General features: G+C 43.7%; 1 protein-coding gene across 7 annotated transcripts in view; it reads right to left on the bottom strand.

Annotated features, from left to right (window-relative positions):
• Positions 1-7812, bottom strand: part of ABCC5 (ATP binding cassette subfamily C member 5) — a 165823-nt gene that overhangs the window by 116493 nt on the left and 41518 nt on the right. The window lies entirely within an intron of this gene.

Below are 7812 nucleotides of genomic sequence, written 5' to 3' on the forward strand. Positions count from 1 at the left end.
AGGAAGACTAGTTAAGGACCTCAATTAAAGGGCTCAAGTTAAATAAATTGTCATATAGCCACACAATTAAATGCTTTGTAGCCATTTAAAGTGAGAATATAGATCAATGTTAATACCACGGGAACAGGTCCATGATATATAAAATGGAAAAAACAAGTTACAAAGCAGTTTTTATATATAAGTTATGTTTTAAAAAAAAAAAAGAAAAGAAAAAGAGGGCTGAAGAGAAGTGCAGAGAAAAAGGTACAGATGGCTAGAGACCAAAACATAAGCAAACTTTGTCCTGGATAATGGGACAAGAAATGGTTACTATTTTCTTTTATATCTTCATCTGTGTTTTCTTAATTGTTTTCAATGAGCCTGTATTATTTTTACTATCAAAAAACCCCCTACTTTTTTAAGTGTTCCTTATTAATAGTACTTTACACCTTCATGGGCAGCTATGATCTTGGGAAAGATTCTAACAGCTGGCCCTCAGGAGATCCTGACAGAAGTTGAAAAGGGAAGTAAAAGAATACCAAAGACAAATTTCTGAATTATATTTCAATTAGGTGAATACATTTCAGAGATTTCTTTATATTTCTGCCTCCCCTAAGAGAGTGTTTGTCTCTGTGTGGGTCAGGTACAATGTCTCATTCATTTTTATAACTCACTATATGGTATTATGCCTGACATACCATGGGTGCTTAATACAGACTCACTGAATGATTAAATGTATGCATGAATGCAAGCCAACCAAGAATCAGTATTTTACTATCCCTAGGTGTAATCCCTTTATCCCATCCTGGTATATTTTATTTTATTTTTCCATATCTCATGTGGAAAATTAGCAACCCATTTTAATGCATCAACTTTACCTTTGAGTCCTTAGAGATGTTAATTATACACCAACAGGCATTTCTGCTTGCACATTCTCATGTGTTTCCTTCTTTCCATTACTCGGAACATATTTCTCATGCAGAAACTTGTCCTTGACTTTTGCCAGTAGCATAAAATGAAGAGTGTTTACCACATCTTTGAGGAATTTCAAATTTCTTAAGATCACTTTTGCATCATTTCTTTTCCCTTTCCCATCTCCACATTTATATTTCTCTAGATGTCATTTTGTAATTTTTTTCTACCTTATTGAAATGTGACTTTAGGTTTTCTGTGCCAAGATCATTATAATTGACAATATCCTTTGCAAAAGAACATCCTGTTCATATGTTAGGGTTGAGGTGAACCTTGTGGTCTAAGATATGACCTACAAATGAAGAGAAACATTTTAAGCTAGTACGAGCTTAGACTTGTCATCAGGACATTAGGAGTATTTCAGTTTTGGAGGGGGTGCTTCTGGTTCCTGCCATCCTTCTCCCATTTAAAAGATGTGTATAAATAGCAGCCCTTGTGATAATAACTTTATTTCCTTTTCTTCCAGTTTCTATTGTAAACCTCTATTAAGAGTGTGCATTGGAAATTTATGAACTGTTTATAAAAACCAGACCACGGGATGCCTGGGTGGCTCAGTAGTTAAGCGTCTGCCTTCAGCTCAGTTCATGATCCCAGGGTCCTGGGATCAAGCCCCGAATTGGGCTCCCTGCTCAGTGGAAGTCTGCTTCTCCCTCTGCCCCTCTCCCCCACTTGTGCACTCTCCCTCTCTCAAAAAAAACCAAAAAACAAAAAAACCCAGCCCACTGGCCCTGGATATGTTACTGTCCTCAAATGTTTGATCATGTTTCTAACTTCTTGAGTTGTCGTTTCTACCAGCTTCCCACTCTCTTTTCATTAGCAGCATCCAGGGGTATTCTCACAACCTTTTCACATCTCAGTGTTTATTTTCTCTCTTTTTTTTTTTAACTCAGGTATAGCAGACATACAATGTTATGTTACCTTGTACAACATAGTGATCTGACAACTCTATACGCTATGCTCTGCTCACCGAAGGGGTAGCTCCCATCTGTCCCCATACACGCTGTGACAGTACCATTGACTGTATTCCCTAGGCTGTGCCTTTCATCCCCATGACTTAGTCACTCCCTACCTGGAAGCCTGTACCTCCCTCTCCCCTTCACCATTTTGCCCAACCCCCACCCCTCTGGCAACCAGCAGTTTGTTCCCTGTATTTATGTGAATACCTTTTTGTTGTTCGTTGGCTGTTTGTGTTTTCTCTTCTATAAAGTGCCAATTCATGTCTTCAGTCCATTTTTCTTTTTTTTTTTAAAGATTTTATTTATTTGACAGAGAGAGAGAACACAAGCAGGGGGAGCGGGAGAGGGAGAAGCAGGCTCCCCGCAGAGCAGGGAGCCTGATGCGGGGCTCGATCCCAGGACCCTGGGATCATGACCTGAGCCGAAGGCAGACGCTTAACGACTGAGCCACCCAGGCGCCCCTTCAGTCCATTTTTCTGATAGGGTTTTTTGTCATTGTTATTCATTTATAGGCATGTTTTATGTATTTTCTACTATTCTTCCGTCAGTTATGTGTTGCAAAGATATTTTCCTGGTTTATGATATTTGACTTTTCACATTTAGTTTCCTTTTTTTTTTAAGATTTTATTTATTTATTTGAGAGAGAGACAGAGAGAGTGAGAGAGAACACGAGTGGGGTGAGGGACAGAGGGAGAAGCAGACTCACTGCTGAGCAGGGAGTCTGATACGGGGCTCGATCCCGGGACTCTGGGATCATGAACTGAGCCGAAGGCAGATGCTTAACTGACTAAGCCACCCAGGCGCCCCACATTTAGTGTCCTTTAATGAAAATAAGTTTAACATTTTTTTAATGCTGAATTTATCAATCATTTCCTTTATGTTTGTGATTTTAGGGTCCTATTTTCAGAAGTCCTTCCTTATCCAAAGTTCTAAACCCTGAAAAATGCAGAGAAGCTGGATCATTCATACGTTGTGGGTGGGAATGTAAAATGGTACTGCCACTCTGGAAAAGAGTATTGCAATTTCTTTAAAAACTGTACATGCAAATACCATACCATCTAGCAATTCTACTTCTGAGTATTTATTCCAGAAGACTTTTGTTCACACAAAAACCTGTAGACAAACATTTATAACAGGTATACATGTAATAGACAAAAACTATAAAGAACTCTGTGAAAAAATGTATATTTGGTCTCTGCTCCCAGTTCCTGACACAGAGTTCATAAATCCCTTGGAATTTCCTAGATAATAAGAGCATCTTTTGTTCTAATGAGGTGACTCTTTGTAGGCTCTTGGATAGCTTCAGGATGGGGACTGGTCACCAGAAAGACCAAGTTATGACTGGAAGCTTGGAACTCTCAGCCCCAATCCCACCCTCTAGGGAGGGGAATGGGGCTAGAGATTGAGTTAATAATTGATCATGCCTACATAATGAAGCCTCCATAAAAAATCCTTCAACTATGCAGTTTGGAGACCTTCCAGGTTGGTGACACATCTACACGCTGGAACTCCATGGAGACAGAAGCTCCTGCCCTCAGGGCCCTTCCAGATCTCACCCTGTGTACCTTTTCATCTGGATGTTCATCTGTATACTTTATTATAAACTTTTTAGCCAGTAAACAGAAGTAAATGTTTCCATGAGTTATGTGAGTTGTTATAGCAAAAAACTGAATCTGAAGAGGGGGTTGTGGGGACCCCCAATTTATTGTCAGTTGGTCAGAAGTACAGGAGGCCCTGACTTGCAATTGGCACCTGAAGTGGGGGTCAGTCTTGAGGGACTGAGCCCTTAACCCAAGGAGTATGCCAGAAGGGGTAGTGTCAGAATTACTTGGTGTGAGGGAAAAGCCCACAGTTTGGTTGTGGGAGCACCCGGCTGGTTCAGTCAGTTAAGTATCCAACCCTTGATTTCGGCTCAGGTCATGATCTCAGGGTCGTGAGCCCCGCATCAGGCTCTGCACTCAGTGGGGAGTCTGCCTGAAAGTCTCCCTTCCTCTCCCTCTGCCCCTCCCCCCCAAATAAATAAATCTTTTTTTTTTTTTAAGTGTTGTGAGTGAAGTAGAGGAAATAAGTGTTTTCCCTTAAAACTCAGAAGTCCTGGGGCACCTGGGTGGCTCAGTCGGTTAAGCCGCTGCCTTCGGCTCAGGTCATGATCCCAGGGTCCTGGGATAGAGCCCCGCATCTCTCCCTCTGCCTCTGCCTGCCTCTCTGCCTACTTGTTCTCTCTCTCTCTGTCAAATAAATAAATAAAATCTTTAAAAAAAAAAAAAACTCAGAAGTCCTTCAACAAAATTAAAAAATTTTTAAAAACTTCAGAAGACCTTCAACAGGTGAGTGGTTGAACAAACTGTGGTACATTCCTACCATGGAATACTAGTCAGCAATAAAAAAGAATACATACTGATACACACAACAATCTGGATGGGTCTCCAGAGAATTACACTGAGTGAAAAAAAAAAGCCAGTCTCCAAAAGTTTATACTGTGCGATTTGATTTATATAACATTCTTGAAACGACAAAATTATAGAAACGGAGAACAAATGAATGACTGCCAGACAGCGGGAGGTTAGGGAGGGAGGGAGGTGGCTTGTAGCTATAAAAGGAAAACATGGGGATCCTGGTGTTAAAGTTCTCTATCTTGAGTATATATGTCAATATCAGCATCCTGTTTGTGGTATGGTAACACAGACCAGCCCAAAAGTTTTCAATGAAGTGTGTCAGAACCATCTGGGGAGCTTTAAATACACGCACACCCTTCCATAGAGGTCGGGGAGGCTGGGAGTGCAGGTATTTTCAAAAAGCTCATCAAGTGATTTTTTTACTCACATATTCCCACATGGCCCCAGGGCTGTAGGCCTTCAGAGACATTAGATAAGGAAGAGTGAGCAGGAGAGTTCTGTGTTAGGGGAATGGCAAAATGAAGTATTGGACTGGGGAGGGACACCTGGGTGGCTCAGATAGTTAAGCATCTGCCTTCGGCTCAGGTCATGATCCCAGGGTCCTGGTATAAGCCCCACATCTGGCTCCCAGCTCAGCGGGGAGTCTGCTTCTCCCTCTCCCTCTGCCTCTCCCCCTGCCTCGTTCTCTCTCTCTCACAAATGAATAAATACAATCTTAAAAAAAAAAAAAAAAAGAATTGGACTGGGGGAAAACCAAGCAAGGAAAGCTTTTTTTTTTTTTTTAAGGTTTTATTTATTTATTTGACAGAGAGAGATACAGTGAGAGAGGGAACACAAGCAGGGGGAGTGAGAGAGGGAGAAGCAGGCTTCCAGCCGAGCAGGGAGCCCGATGCAGAGCTCGATCCCAGGACCCTGGGACCATGACCTGAGCCGAAGGCAGACGCTTAACGACTGAACCACCCAGGCACCCCAAGCAGAGGAAACCTTAGGAAGATGTCCCAATAGTGCAAACAAGGGATGATGCAGATCTGTACTAGCTGTGCTAGCTGTGGGGGCAGAGGTCTGTTAGTCAGGTTTACATCATGAAAAAGAAGCTTACTCTCAATACTTTTAACTCACTATTGACAATAATCCCTAATGTCCACAAGTGGATAAAGGATACATTTCTAGGTCTGCAACAAAATAATTACATGTTTTTGCCTTGTGAAATTAGCAGGTGTCTCCACCACATCCATTTCTGAATGATCCATGCACTTTCTCTGAGGCATAGTTAGTTCCAGAAGCACCTGATGAGACTTTTATCAATGGCTTTACCTGCCCAATCTCCCACATCCCCCATTTTCCCCAAAAAGTACTTGGAACTCAGATTTAAACCACTCATCTAGACAAGGCTGCTAAACAGGTGTTTTTCCCCTGGTCTTGAAGGCCTAACATCCCCCCTGCCTGGAGCCCGGAAGGCATACCAGCATGGGGACAAAGCAGGACACTCTGCTGTGCCCTCTCTGGCTACAGCCTCTCACCAGGAAGTGGTCACCTGTCATGAGCACTATTCAAAACCAGGAACCAAGGTGTGGTCTGAGCTCCTTTAAGCTCAAGAGTTTGGGGGCTCCTGGTGTGTCCCCAGAGAAGAGTCCAGAAGAGGGTGAGGGAAGGGGGGTGGCCTGTGGAGGGGGGAGTCCTCCTCTACCTCACTGTCAGCCTTCTGCTTCCAGGTAAGATGGGGCAAGAACAAGGAAAGATGGGAATGCTGTTCTGGGCAAAATACAGAAACCCTCTCATTCTCCAGAACTAGAAAGCATCTAAAATAACTGGGTTAAACATTTTGTTTCTCTGTAGGATCTATGTTATGGCTTCCTTGGAAACAGACAAAAACCCCATTTCACTGATTAGTACACACAGCCCCTCTTTCATCTGCCCGCCTAGGCATCTACTGAACTGTCTTTCCATTTGCCACCTCTCCAATGCCACTCCTTTACAGTGTCCAACTTTTCCTTTCTACCAAGACATAGTAACTATGAACAGGGTGGTTTTGGTCCTGGTGACAGGAACATAGCTCTTTTCCCACCTCACTCAGGAAGATCTTGCAGAGGAGGTGATGTAGAGGGGAAAGGACAACATTTTCTTCCCTTGCGATGTGTTTCTCCTTGGTTTGGAGATGTACCTTATGAGTTAGCTGGCATGGGGGAGTAATGGACAAGGCACAAGGACTTGTTGGGCTGTAGTTACAGGAATAACCACACAGTCATCTGTCGCTGGGATGAGGGTCAGAGGAGCCAAAGGGCTTCTACATTTCATTGCCTGGCTCCACCAAGCACATGGTAGATGATCAGTGAGATCCTCTCAGAATGGTGACCATGAAGCTGGTTCCCATGGGTCTTAGAGGAAGCCACTGAGCTGGAGAAGGGCACAGAGCACAGCACATAGTGGGTAGCCAGTAAATTCACATTCAGGGCAACAGTAAGTCCCCACATATTTCAGATTGCACTCAGGTTGATTTCTTCCCAAATTTTTCCTTCCAGGAAATGGGAAAACATGAAAGCGGGAAGGGGTAATTAAGAAACAAAATTTTAGGGAAATTTTGCTCAGTGACTATGAGAATAAGTCAAAATAGAGCTAGAAAGAAAACAGTATGGTCAAACAAAAGCCAAAACTTCAGGGTTGGGACTACGGAAGGACTAGAACTCCCCAGAGAGGCTGTTTGCATACAAATTTGGGGAGGCTTTATATGGGAGTAAAGCACAGGAAGAAAGGTCTGAGCCCTGGTTCAGCTCATCACATCAACTTCCCCCATTTGCCTACCAGAACAGCCCATGCTCCCCAGTCCTGGCAGGAAGGGCTTGGATTTCAGAAGTCTTGGCCCAGGAAGGAGGGGCTCACGTGCTTCACCCCGTGTCCACATTTTCTTTCTCTGCAGAGAGGCTCTCAGGCCTCAGCCCTGGTACTCCTCTTACGTAGGACACACAAAAGTCCTATTCCCATCTCACAGGGTCTCTGCTCTCTACAAGAAGGTCAAACACTTTCACCGTCAATTACTCAGGCTTTGACCAGCACGGGGTGGACCCTGCTGCCTTCCAGACTATATTTAACCAGAAGGACTTCCGTCCGGTCATCAACTACAGCATCCCCACTCAGGTCAACATCTCCTTCACTTTGTCTGCCATCCTGGAAGTGGTGAGTTCTGACTCCTGCACTCTTTCCATTGGCTGCTAGTAGGGAACAAGGAGTCTTCCCCCTGGCAACCCAACCTTCCACTGGTCCAGTGGCGAGCAATCCATCCCCAGATGCTCTACAAGTCAGATGTCCATCCTATGGGATGGAGAGACGTGAAGGGGAACATGGCAGCGACGTTTCTGCAGGGAATATTTGTCCTGAGTTCTGTCCCTATAGGCAGATAAAACATATTTCCAGTGGGCCCCCGTGCTGTCTTTCCCCCTACATTTTCCATGTAACCTGCATTTTTTGGACCCACGTTTCTTTTGAGACTTGTGACTGAAAAGCTGAACAGTCCC

This window comes from Leptonychotes weddellii, chromosome 1 (genome assembly GCF_054177405.1).
Source record: "Leptonychotes weddellii isolate Sample4059 chromosome 1, ASM5417740v2, whole genome shotgun sequence".
Classification (NCBI taxonomy): Eukaryota; Metazoa; Chordata; class Mammalia; order Carnivora; family Phocidae; genus Leptonychotes; species Leptonychotes weddellii.